This window comes from Hemicordylus capensis, chromosome 6, assembly GCF_027244095.1.
Source record: "Hemicordylus capensis ecotype Gifberg chromosome 6, rHemCap1.1.pri, whole genome shotgun sequence".
NCBI classification, from domain to species: domain Eukaryota; kingdom Metazoa; phylum Chordata; class Lepidosauria; order Squamata; family Cordylidae; genus Hemicordylus; species Hemicordylus capensis.
Window position 1 is genome coordinate 145,206,975 of NC_069662.1, and position 13,944 is coordinate 145,220,918.

The window sequence follows — 13,944 nt, forward strand, 5'->3', positions numbered from 1 at the left end:
TAACGGGACATATTGCCACTGTGGTCTGATGCAGATGCAAATGCTGGTTCCTTGCAAATTGAGAAGCCAGCTTTGGGAACATGTACTTCTTCCAACTCCCTGAATTAGTCCCTCACTTCCTTTGTCTGCCTTCATTGTGGTTTAGAATTGCTTCTGCACAGATATTCACCATGGTTCCTATCTCACTTAGAGTTTGCAACTCTCTTCCAACCCTGTTTTAAAATTCTGGTTAGGAACATAGGAAGCTGCCTTAGATGGAGTCAGACCATTGGTCCATCTATCTCACTATTGTCTATGCTGACTGATAGCGGCTCTCCATGGTTTCAGGCAGGAGACCAGGAGTCTCTGCCAATCCGTCCTGGAGACACGATAGAGTGAACCTAGGACCTTCTGCATGCACTTCCACTGAACTATGGTCCTATATCCCATCCTGTAAGGGGAATATCTTACAACACTCACATGTAGTCTCCCATCCAAATGCAGATCAAGGCAGACCTTGTTTAGCAAAGGGGACAGTTTGTGCTTGCTAACACAAGGCCAGCTTTCCTCTCCTATGGGGATATATCTTATAGGGGAGAGATTGTATATCTCTCTTCAAGAAAAACATTCTCAGTGACTTGCACAGAAAAAAGAATAAGATAGTTGCCTGTCCTCAAAGGGTTCACAATCTAAAAAGAAACAAAAAGTAGACCTAGGTAACAGCCAGGGTGGATAAAAATCAAATATATATATATATATATATATATATATATATATATATATATGTGGATTTTTTTATTTAAATCGGATTTTTAAAAAATAAAATGCTTTTTGAGAAAAAAATCTATCTAAAGATAGTTTTCTATTTAAGATACATTATAGTCCAAAGGTTATTCATCATGATATAAGGATTAGTTTTTGATTATGTATATATGAAATGTTCTGGTAAATGAATTCCATTAATCTATTCACAATGTCATGCTCTTCCAGAGGTTTGTGTAAGATTATTTTGGGCAATGTTTCTATCTAGAAGAGGACCAAAAATGAAACCTTCATCTGGTTGTAAATATTAAGATTATACCAACAAGAATGAGTCTATGTAAAAAGCCATGATTTAAATCTAGTCTTACTGACTAGTGATTTAAATCAAATCCACCCTGGTTAACAGCCACTGGAAAGACACTGTGCTGACTTTGGACATGAACATCACTCTCCCCCTGCTAAATATAAAAGCCACCACTTTAAAAGGTATCTCTTTGGCCAGATAGCAGAGATATGCAGTTCTAAACAGTGACTAAGGCTAACATAGCAAGGGAAAAGGAAATCCATGCAGGAAAGGGAAAGCATGCATCTCCAGGGTTGGCCTCCCAGTTTGCAAAACATGGTTTATGGGGAACTACACTGTTCCATCTGCACTAGAGTCCTGGGGTTTTCACCTCTGCTTCTCCCAAACTGGCACAAAAGCAAACAGTGCTGTATGGCTTTCTTAGCCTCTTTGCGAAGGCAGAAAAGGTTTTGCAGACTGGAGAGAATGAAGGAAGTGGAAGGAAAAGATCATCTGGTCTTGTGGCCCCAGCCTGTCTAATCGGCGTGTATTGACCAGACTCTGCAGTTGGTGTGTTCTCTTTTGCAAAACTTGTCCAGTGCCATTCAATATTAGTATTTTCCCCCACCACACCCCATATATATACCTCCTGTGTGCGTCTAGTTACTGATTTTTTTTAATTACTGAAAGCTGAACAGAAAATAATTGTGGGGGGAGAGTGGTGTGTTAAAGAAGAAGAAAAGAGTGACAAAGTAGTGCAAAGGTCTGCACACTCAAGCGGCAGTGGCAACTTTTGCATATGGGTGTGAAAGGGGGAAATGCCACCGCTCATGTTTTTGTCTTTGGTCTTGTGAGACTGATGTAGACCCTGAACTCGGCTCTCATATTTGGCGTGTGTGGGCAATGCCTGAAGATATTTCTGTGACAGATCATGACACCTTCCGTCAGATGGCACAACAGCACCATAGCTACGAGAAACTAACTTGTCAACAAACCATCTTCCAACTGTGCACTTAACATTATGGACTGTGTTTAAGGAATAATTCAATTCCCACCCACCCCCTCCCTGTTAGTGTAGATGTTTCCACTTCACAATTAAGATATTGTATTTACTTGTATTTGAAGGACCGTTGCACAGACTGCTTTTTCATCCTGTCTTTGCTTTACTTACAGAGAGTCCCAGTTTGAAACGTCAGCATCTCCAATAGATAGACACCAAAAGATAGATACCAGCAACAGTCCCTGGAGGGATGTTGTGCTGGGGTGGATAGGGCCAGTTACTCTCCCCCTGCTAAATAAAAGAGAGTCACCACATTAAAAAGGCGCCTCTTTGCCAAGTTAGCAGGGGTTAGGGATAAGTTCCAGGAAGCCGCAGCATCTCTGGTAGCAAGGTTGGGAAGGGCCTCTCCCTGAGATGTCGGAGAGTTTGCTGCCTGTCAGAGCAGGCAATGCTGAATGAAACAGACCAGTATTGTTATTGAATGTAATGCGGCTTCATGTACTGGCACTCCCTGACATATAACGCCTTTACTTTACAAACAGAGCTCCATGACATATTAACCGTATGGAAATCCCCAACTCACAAACCCACACATATGAAACAAGTCATCAATCTTGGGCTCCGAGCTATGGACATCCACCTTAAATGACCTTTTGGGACACTATATGTTTGTAAATTGGGGACTTCCTGCACTCATATGAAGCAATGCATCTGCTTGGCCTTTTACCACACTAGAGATGTGCTCAAAACGCGATTCGGCATCCCAATTGCAGCACAGTCCCTCTAAAACTGAGGGCTTCCACAGCCCTTTTAAGACGGAGGAGAGCAGGTCCATTCCTGCTCCTCCTCCGCGTGCTGCCGTTGCCGTACTTGTGGAGCTCCCCCCTCCCCCCGCCATCAGCACATGGCGGCGCTCTCTCCCAGAAGCCCCCATGAGACATCAACACACAAATGGCTGCCGTGCATGCACAATGGCCGTTTGCATGGTCAGCATGGCGCTCCCCCCAGCTATCACCATGTGGCAGTGGCACTCTACCCCAGCTGCCTCCTCTGCAGTGCCAGCACGCAAATGGCTGTCATGCAAGGGCAGCTGAGGGAGAGCGCTGCGGCAGCATGCGGAAAGTGCCCCAAGTACGGCAATGGTGGTGAGTGGAGGAGGAGCAGTGATGAGTCTGCTCTTCTCTGTGCTAAAGGGGCTGTAGACACTCTCGGTTTAAAAGGGATTGTGCTGTGATTCAGATGCTGAATCACGTTTTGGCGCATCCCTATACCGTACTTTCTCTTGCTAGATGTTCTGGTCCCTTTCCTATGGACACTTCATATTCACTGCCATGAATCGACCACCTCTTGCTTGTCTCACTCTGTACACCATGGCCACACAACTTCGGACCTCCTGAAGATGTGGAACTGCAACTCACGCCATCCCTGACTATTGCCTACTGTGGCTGGGGATGATGGGAGCTGTAGTCCAAAAACAACTGGAGAGCTGAAGTTGTGCATTCCTGCTCTACACTCTTATAGTGTTGAAGTGCACTTTGATAATTTTGTATTTTGAAAGGTGTGCAGTTTTCAAGTCCTCACTCACATAGGGCTTGTTGTTTTTTGTGTTTTGTTTTACTTGTTTTTGACCTATCTTTACTAGTCCATCTCTTCCTGGTTCTGAGTAGATCTTTCATCCTGCAGTTCTCTTCCCTCTTTCAGCAGGAAGGGGATACTCAAGTTACAAATAAAGTGTTTAGTATTTCTGTTCTTACAACAGACATGACCACAAAATTAACATCAAATATGGTCTGAGTAAAGCACAGGATATAAAAAGGGAGTGAATGGATGGGATGTTTATCTGGCCTTGTAGCAGATTAATAATAAGCCTGTGCAGACGAAATGCTTTCCATCCCTGATCATAGCACTTCTTTGTGTTTCACACATAGGGGTGCTATGATCAGGGATAGAAAGCATTTTGTCTTTCACAATCTTTATGCTGTTTGTTTGTGTTATCTATCTGCAGAGGATACTAAGAGGCTGATTGCTGCAGTTGTTGCTGCGTGCAGTTATGGATTGCTACTTGAGTCTTTTTGTAAATCAGACTTGGTGTACTGCATGGAATTAGAAGACACACATGTGACATGTGCTGAAAGCAAAATGTGGGAGTAGGGAGTACTTGGTCCCAGGGTGGATTTGATTTAAATCAAATTGATTTAAATCAGGGTGGATTTGATTTAAATCACGATTTAAATCACGATTTAAATCACTAGCAGGGTGGATAAAAATAAAAAAAATCCGATTTAAATCAAAAAAATCAGATTTTTTTTATTTAAATTGGATTTTTTTGATTTAAATCAGATTTTTTTGATTTTTATCCACCCTGCTAGTGATTTAAATCGTGATTTAAATCAGTTTGATTTAAATCAAATCCACCCTGATTTAAATCACGATTTTTTTGGTCCAGAAATACTGGCAGAACTATGCAGCAGGGCCTTCTCCGTCATGGCCCTGATCTTGGGAGACCTGCCTGAGCCCAGCCTTGCAATCATTCAGCAAACCATGTAAGACTGTCCTGTTTGGCTGAGACTTTGCTGAATGGAGCTGACTCGGGCATTAGTAATAACTGATCATCCTCACTGTAAATAGTTTATCTATCTTTAGAAATATATACATTTCAGTGACTGTCTAAAATATGGTCAATGTTGATCTGACCCTCTCACACAAGTTCAGGAGATGTCAGCATTCACTAGTGCATGTCCTTACTTGTCAGGCTTACACAGATGAATGTTGACAGTCTCATTTAAGTGACTGTCAGCATTCACTGGTGTGTGTCTCTAGTTTTTGAATTGAAAACTTGTCTGGTATCAATACATTTTACACACACACACGACAGTTAACTGTAACATATAACCAGCTTTCTAGATTGCTGTCATCAGCCGTCCCACTAGCATGGCAATGCCATTGTACTCCATAGGACAAAAAAGTGACCTTGTGGTAAAAAAAAAAAAAAAAAAAAGGTTGTGTGAATCTGCCCTTTCAGCTTGCGATTCCTTCTACTGTATTGAAAAACCTTGTTGGAAGCATTTAAGAGCAATTATGTTCTCTTGCTTATTGTTCTTTCCCTTACTCCTCCCAATTTCCCTCATTTTCCTTTATCAAAGACCTGACATTATTCAAGCAGGTCGGAAGCTCTCGCACACGATATATCAATACAAGAATGCACAGATCACAGCAAAACAAAATGCCTTGCACAGAACAAATGAGTATAGAGGTATCAAGTGTTTGGTTACACCCATGAGCTGAGCAGGTGATGTGCTTCAACAAGCTAAAATAACTTCTCTGGACTTGTTGCTATATTTAACATTTTTTGTTGCCGCAGGGTTGTGTTTTGATTGTGTTTTGTTGATTGTGTTTTGAGCGGCATCAGCCTAGATCTGGGAGAAGCTGCTTTGGTTAATCTAATGCATGCAATAATTTTTAATCCCGGTTGTTATAATGTGCAAGTGCGAAATACTGCCTTTCTGCAAAGCTTTATTTTCAGGATGAAGTAAATAATGTGGGGTCAGCCTCTGAGAAGTGTGTCACAATTTCAGTCCAAAGGGGACGGGCCACTCCGAAGTGAACTCCAGCATATATGCAGTACTGTTGCCTTGAGGTGGATTTGCATCTAGTCTGTTGAGCTCATGTGCAGCTCAAGGCAGCCGTGCAGGCCTGGCTCTGTGCCACATCCACGCCCGAGTGATCTCCTGCTTCTGTCCAGGCATGCCATAGACTCTGGCTGCCTGTGCCTTTTGGCCACCCATGAAGTAAACACTGCAGCGCATGCTAAGTGCACACTGTATGGTTGTGTCACAGTTATACGGCAGACCATCAGGAACTACTATTGGTAACAGAATAGAGCTGGTCAGGTGGTAGCAAGCATGACTCGTCCCCTTAGCTAAGCAGGGTCCACCCTGGTTGCATATAAATGGGAGACTTGATGTGTGAGCAGTGTAAGATATTGCCCTTGGGGATGGAGCCGCTCTGGGAAGAGCAGAAGATTTCAAGTTCCCTTCCTGGCACCTCCAAGATAGGCCTGCCTGCAACCTTGGAGAAGCCTCTGCCAGTCTGTGTAGACAATACTGAACGAGAGATGGGCCTATGGTCTGATTCAATATATGGCACCTTCCTATGTTCCTAATAGCATATTGGAGATGGCAGTTTTTTTACCTGTGCACTTCAAGTAAGCTAACTAGAAAAATGTTGCAGGTATAACTAAGAAAAGAAAAATAGGGCTCAGCTGATGGTATTCTGTGTTCTAGCAGCACAGCACAAACAGGTGAAAGGTGAAGGACGTATTAAGACTCTGGTTGTAATGTATCTGAGGGAGACAAGGAAGAAGCTTTGTTTTAAAAAGTCAAATAAGTGTTTATGTTAAGACTTGTCTTTTGTGCTTAAAGGGTTTAGAGTGGGATAAACCACTGTAATTGCATAAGGGGTGTGTGTGTGAGGCCATAGCTCAGGGATGGAGCATCTGCTTTGCACACAGAAGGTTTCACGTTCAATCCCTGGAGGAATCTCCAGGTAGGGCTGGGAAAGGCTCCTGCCTGAGACCCTGGACAGCCACTGCCAATCAGTGTAGACAATACTGAGCTAGATGGACTCGTTATAAGACGGCTTCCTATGTTCCTGTGCTGGCTTCGGTGCCTTTGGGCAGTGTGTATGCACACACATGGTCCAGCAGCGCTCCATAAAGTAAACAAATAAGTTATACACCATGGAGTGCTGCTGGATCCCTGTGTGTGCATAATACAAGGCTGCTTGGACCTGACAGGCGTGAAACTCCTAGACCAAACCACAAAAGAGGAGAACATGCTGTTTTACAGGTAGGTTCCAGACCTCTCCCAAACTACAAGAAAAATCAAAAATTCCAGGAAAATTGATCAATTTGCTGCAAAATGCAAAAAACCCACAAAAAACAACTACTACCCCTCTCTCATTAGAAACACATGGAGAATTATAGCTTCTGACAGACTTTGGCCATTTTCTTGGGTACTTTTTGAGACAAAGTCCGGACTTTCACTTAATTATGAAACAATGAACAAGCTATATTCCCTCCTACTTCATTTCAGTCCATTTTTCCATTTCACTTCATTTCAATCCATGTTGGATTTGCACGAAAACAAATCCAAAAACACGAACAAGCTTAATTGCTGGAGATATAAATACATGTTTCTAAAAATGTAAATTCTTCTGCACATCAACTACCAATGGTCATTTGTTTAACAGGAGGAATACCTGCAAACTGCAAGCCCCTTTTACTAATTTGTGTGTGTGTATGTGTGTACATGTACACATAAATGTCTGCACTGGGTTCAGTGCAACATAGATTGCCATAACTGGGTATATTCTTACACCAAAGTTGTAACACAATATTGTGTTACAATGTTGGTGTAAGTATATACCTAGCTACAGCAGTCTGTGTTGAATTAAACCTAGCCCTTAAGTGCAGGGCTGCACAGCTTTGGGTCTCCAGCTGTTGTTGTCCTACAACTCCTGCCATCATCAGCCACAGTGGCCAATGATCAGGGATGATGGGAATTGTAGTCCAACAGCAGCTGGAGAGCCAAGGTTGTGCAGCCCTGCCTTAGAGTATGAAGCAGTTGGTTGCTGCATGTGATCAAAAATCTTCATGCTTTTGTCCATTAAGACTTTGGTTCACTTCTAGAAGGTGAGAGAGGAGAGCTGGGCTTGTGGCAGCAAGCATGACCCATCCCCTTAGCTAAGCAGGGTCTGACCTGGTTCCATATGAATGGGAGACTAGAAGTGTAAGCACTGTAAGATATTCCCCTTAGAGGATGGAGCCGCTCTGGGAAGAGCATCTAGGTTCAAAGTTCCCTGCTTGGCATCTCCAAGATAGGGCTGAGAGAGATTCCTGCCTGCAACCTTGGGGAAGCCACTATCAGTCTGTGTAGACAACACTGAGCTAGATAGACCAATGGTCTGACTCAGTATATGGCAGCTTCCTATTTTATATATACATATACATATACATACACACACATATACATATATACACATACGTGTGTGTGTGTGTGTGTGTGTGTGTGTGTGTGTGTGTGTGTGATATATGTATAGCTTCCTGAAGGCATATTTCCTCTTTCAGAATTGCGCATAACTGTTAATATGGAAAACATCTCCTGCTGTTCAGAATGTGCTAAATTGAGGTGAAGTGCCCAACAAGCTACTGTAAAAAGTCTACATCGTTTGAGTTAAATCTCATAAAATGAAAGGTGCCTGGCTTCGAAAGATGCTTTATTAAATACTGGGCTTAATAGCCAGAGGGTCAAGGGTGGAGAGCCAAGCTGCAGAGTGTAGTAGCTTGAGCACTGGCATCCCTGTGGCAAGTTTTCCAGGCTGTGAGCATCCATTACATCCTGAGTCTCACTAGCAGCTGTCAGTGTCATGGTGGGGAAATATTATGGTTGGGGGAGGGTGGAAAACTCACCACAAGGTGTTAATCCCTGTTGCAGCCTACCATGTAGCTCAGCAAGGATTCATGTATGAATTCCTGATGTGATAATAGCCTCATGCAGGCACTGTGCATCGTCTCAGGTTCACTTGGAGAGGTGGTGGTCAAAGAGAAGTCTGTTTTTCAGCCCTTTCCATGGCATGGCAGATTTTCAGTTTTAACTTTGAGGTTTTAAACCATTACTTTCTCCAGTGAAATTAAAGTGGTGGAAATTAAGTGAAATGAAGGCCTTCATGTGGGGACTGTAGTTTCTGAAACACAAACATTATTGTTCCCTAAGGTGTTTACTGGAACCAGGAGGTATTTCTTTAACTGAAGGCCATTATCTATTGTAAGGTGGTGGTGCAATAATAATAATAATAATAATAATAATAATAATAATAATAATTTAATTTTTAAAACATATTTTTATACCGCTCAAAGATCATATGTCTGGGCGGTTCACAACAAAGTAACATTTATGCTTATAAATGTTATATATCTTATCTTAAAAGCACTGTTGAATATCTACTACTTATACATTTTTAGTACTTGTACATTGTATGTTTAATTGTGGTTTTAGCCTGTTTTAATTGTGGTTTAATGTTTAATTGTGGTTTTAGCCTGGTCTTTTAACATGTTTAACTTAATTTATTTAACTTTATTAGTCTTATTTTACATTGTATCTATTTTATTAACGCTTTAAGCTGCCCCGAGCGGTAGTGTACTGGGAGGCAGGGTATAAATATTTTAAATAAATAAAACAACACATTTCAAAATCTAGCTTATTGCTTTTATTAGTTTCCCAACTCTGACCACGCCATCTCCTAGCTTCTCCTATTTTTATTTTTTTATAACAACGCAGCCCTTTGAAGAAATTTCTGTGTCTGTTTCCTCACTTCCCACAACCTCTCCTACATTCTTGCTACATGGTAGGGCACTTCACATGATCAGCATTATGGCAGGAGAAGCCTCCTACCCTGATTTGGGAGCAGGGTGCAGTCCCAATTATCAACCATGTATTAGTCAGTAGGGATGTGCATGAACCGGTTTGGTGCTCCTTTTCTGGAGTGCCAAACCGATTCAAAAGTCTGGTGTTTGACCCGGTTCTGAGCTGGTTCTGAGGCTTTTCCTTTAAGGGGCAGGGAGGGTGCCATTACCTGCCCCGCCACTTTCCTCCGCCAGGGATCTCCCCAAAAATGTTGGTGCGGGGCTGCAGCATACCTTCTTGCAGCCCTAGTGAGCATCACCATGCAAATGACCGGCGCATGTATGTGCCATGCGCACGTGCATTGGCTATTGCATGGTGACGTTCACTGGGGCTGCAAGAAGGTACAGGGCTGCAAGAAGGCCTTGCACCAACGTGTATGGGGAGAGTGCCGGTGGGAGGAAAGTGGTGGGGTAGGTAAGGGCATCTTCCCTGCCCCTTAAAGGAACCCCACGCCTCCCAGGAGTCCACAAACTAGTTTGTGCACATCCCTACTAGTCAGACAGTCTTTATTACAGTCTTTAATTTCAATTTTAAATTGTATAATTTAAACCCATCCATATTAATAACATATCTGTACATTGGTTCTAACCATTAGCAAGCAAAGTGCGACAAACTTGTATTGCAGAAACAGAATTCCGCAACTGCATGTGTTCATGAATTCATGACTATTGGCAAATATTTGACATAAAATTCATCTGATTGTCCTGGCATGTTTTGTAAAACAGGGTTGATTGATATTCACTTAAAACCTATATTAAAGATGATCATGCATTAGGTAAAAACAGAATCAGAGATGAGGAGCTTGATTGTCAGTCAATCCCCAGCTGGGTCGGACGAGCATGCTTAACTCTGATCCTGTCCCCAGCTCCCGAACGAGGCAGGCGGGAAAATCGTCCTACCCAGCTGGGGCTTGACTGATGATCAAGCTCCCCACCTCTGACCTTGTTTTTATCTAACACATGATCAAAACTCAGGAGTGTGCCCAGCTCCCAAATTAGGGTAGGAGGCTTTTTCTACCCTGATTTCAATCATATAAATGGCCCTTCTGTTTGTTCTGAAACACTTTGCAACTCAGTTGCTAATTTCTGTCCCTTTTCTTCTCTCTGCCATTATTTTTCAAACTTGTAACAGAATTGTTGCGTAACATTTCTGCTCATCTACTTTATCTTTTTTGAAAACACCTAGCTCTTTTTAAAACAGTGCTTAGATTCTTCTTAATTGATTAAGCTCAAAATAATATGGTGTGAGAGAACATACGCCAAGCATGGGTTCAGTGGTAATGGAGATTTAGGAGTTGGAGAAAACTCAAGGAAAAAGATTTCCCACAATACGAAAGGAAACTGACTCTATACTGCGAATGTTTGACAGCTGAATAAACAAATTTAAGAAAACCCACCCTGTGTATGGTGTTTTTTTAAAAAACTACTCTGGTCTTCTACTCTTGGTAATTCTTGGCTAGATGTTAACTTTCAACAGTAAAATGCTCAAGCAAACTTTAAATTAAATAGATACAGCCTAATGCCAGAACTGGAAAATCCTTATTCCTCCTCGGCCATGTAGAAGATGATATTGTTTCTGCAGTCTTAAGATGTGTTCACTGTTGGGTTGGGACCAGCTTAATGGCAGGTTCTTGTGGGTTTTTCCCCCAAACAAACCATTTGGACTTCCTACAAAGCATATGGTCAGTGCTATTCCAGAACTAAATTAACAATTTTTGAGCTAACATATACTCTTATTGTATCATTAATCTTTTTCTGAGGCCGTTTAGGAGAAGGCAATTGGGATGGAGGGGGAAAAGGTGTGTGTGTGTGTGGTCCACAGAAATTGATTAGGAATGTTCTTTGGGTCCTTCCTTATTAGTCATTTTTGAAATCTTGTTGGAATTTTTCTAAAACTCACCTTGTTCTATTATATGTCATGAATATGGCAGCAAAACATTTGAAGCTCATGTTGGAATGTCCCCTAGGAGGAGTTAATACTCCGCACTGGTATGGCACTTTTGACTGTGCAAAGTACTTCCCATATATTCCCTAGCTATAGCCCTTACAACTCTGTAAGCTAAGTTCCCCATGTTGCACCTGGGGACTTGAGGCTATGAATGCATGGCACAGGTAAGCTTTGAAGCCGGGAAGTACTGATACATAGCTCAGTCTCTCAGCCACTGTGTTGTACTACTATAGACGGGGATATGAGAAAGAGGGAAGGAACTCCCCCCACCCACACACCCCAAGAGAGGAGGGCCAGAGCAACCAGAATTACGGTTGGGAAGGAAAAGAGAGAGGATGTGTGCGTGCAGCTCGGTGAGAAGTGCTGGCAGGGATTCTGTCTTGTGATACTAAGTTGCATTGATTTTTCCATCAAAGTTGCATTGAAGTCCATCATTTTGCCATGAATAAGGGAGGAGTTCCTTCTGTTTCCCAGTTTGCTTCCTTCAGGAAAGGTAAATGTGATTTACCCTTTGACATTTTGCAAAGGGGTTCCAGTAGATAGATCAGAGCATTGGTCCATCTCACCCACTAGTGTCTGCTCCTGAGTCACAGTGGTTCTCCAAGGTCTTGGGCTGGGAAATATCTTTCCCCCACTCATGTGAGTCCCTTCTAACAAGAGAAGCTAGGGATTGAATCAAGGACCTTATACATACAAAGCACGTGTTCTGCTATTGAGTTATGGCCCTTGTCATAGGCAGTAGTAATCTATTGAATAATGTATGACAAGGCATTCGGGTTCAGTGGCAAATGCCAACAAAGCCAGCCTGACATGGGGCATGGAGTCTCAAATATCATCAAAATAAGTCTCTCCAAGTCAATAAATCAGTTGGTCAGAAGCCTGCCTGTGGGGAACGGTGGATTGCCTTACAAAGTTCAATTTGTCCACAGCCTGAAGCAAATGGATGAATTCAAATGAACCAAGATAGCCTGTGGAATTGTAGCACGTTACAAGGCAGCAATAAGTAAGATTTAGGGGAAGGGTGAGCTAGTCTCATTTATCTGGGTGAGTAGAGGATATGTGTATAAAGCCAAAGACTTCACCACCATCACCCTCTGAATCTCCTTTCTGAAACCTTTATGTAGATAGATTGAAATATCTCAGCCAGGTTAAATCGGGCTATCACCTTTCTCCAGTGGGGCAAAGACCAAGGCTTCTCCTGTTTTCTCTGCATCCCCCTGGAACTGTTTGGGGTCCTGGGATTTCCAAAGTTGACTCTACAGATCCTCCTCAGCCGGCTGTTCCAGCACGTGAGCAGAACTCCTCTCCTTCTTCCCTCCAACCCCCACCCAACCAACCCCCAGCATTCTTTTCTTAAAACTCCCTGGATGCAAACTTTTAAGATGTTCTCCTGTCTCTTATTGAGGACTATTTATTTATTTACATTTTATATCCCGCTCTTCCTCCAAGGAGGCTGGAGTACTACATACTTAAGTTTCTTCTCACAACAACCCTGTGAAGTAGGTTAGCCTGAGAGAGAAGTGAGTGGCCCAGAGTCACCCAGCAAGTATCATGGCTGAATGGGGATTTGAACTCAGGTCTCCCCAGTCCTAGTCCAGCACTCTAACCACTACACCACACTGGCTCCACATAGGCATACTTGTTCCTGGACTTGTGCTTTCCTCTGATCAATTTTCTTTTAACCCAAACTACAGCCAACTGGTAAAGGTAAAGTGTACCGACAAGTTGATTTCGACTCCTGGCGCCCACAGAGCCCTGTGGTTTTCTTTGGCAAAATACAGGAGGGGTTTACCATTGCCTCCTCTCGTGCAGTATGTGATGATGCCATCTTCCTATATCGCTGCTGCCCGATGTAGTACCAGCGGGGATTCAGACCGGCAACCTTCTGCTTGTTAGTCAAGCATTTCCCCTCTATGCCACTTAAGGTGACTGGCTCAGCCAACTGGAACTGAGGTCAAAGTGGGATACGATCGTCCCCATCTCTGGCAGTTTTTAAAAAACTTCTGAAAACACATCTCTTCAACCAGGCTTTCTCAGCTTTTTAAAAACTTGTTTTTAAATTGTTCTGGTTATTTAATTTCTGTTTTACGATGTTTTTAATTGTTAATCCTTGTTTTATGCTTTTTAAATTTTTGTTTTAATTATTAACTGATTTTAATGGTGTTTTTAATATAAACTGCCCTGAGCCTTTTGGAAGTTAAAAAAAAAATTATGATCCTTAAGAAATATAGGGAGATAAATTCTGCCATTTAAATTGGTGGCTATCAAATATTGGTTTTCAGGAATGGTTCACAAGGTGCTTCAGTACCTGCTGTGAACAAAGTATGCAGTGAAACCAGACCAAGGCAAAATTCCCTTGGTGAGGTTCTGTGATGATAACTTCAAGAACAACTGAACTCAAAGAAAACAACTGGCAAGTACAGATTGGTACTGAAGATTTAAAGTAAGTTCATGGAGCAATTTATGCCAAGTCTACATAGATTGCATCAAACTGCTCAAAGATACGTTTC

The 13,944-nt window shown here is 42.4% G+C and overlaps 1 protein-coding gene across 1 annotated transcript in view; it reads left to right on the forward strand.

Annotated features, from left to right (window-relative positions):
- SVIL (supervillin) overlaps positions 1 to 13,944 on the forward strand; it is a 208,902-nt gene that overhangs the window by 13,590 nt on the left and 181,368 nt on the right. The gene's annotated exons all lie outside the window — the stretch shown is intronic.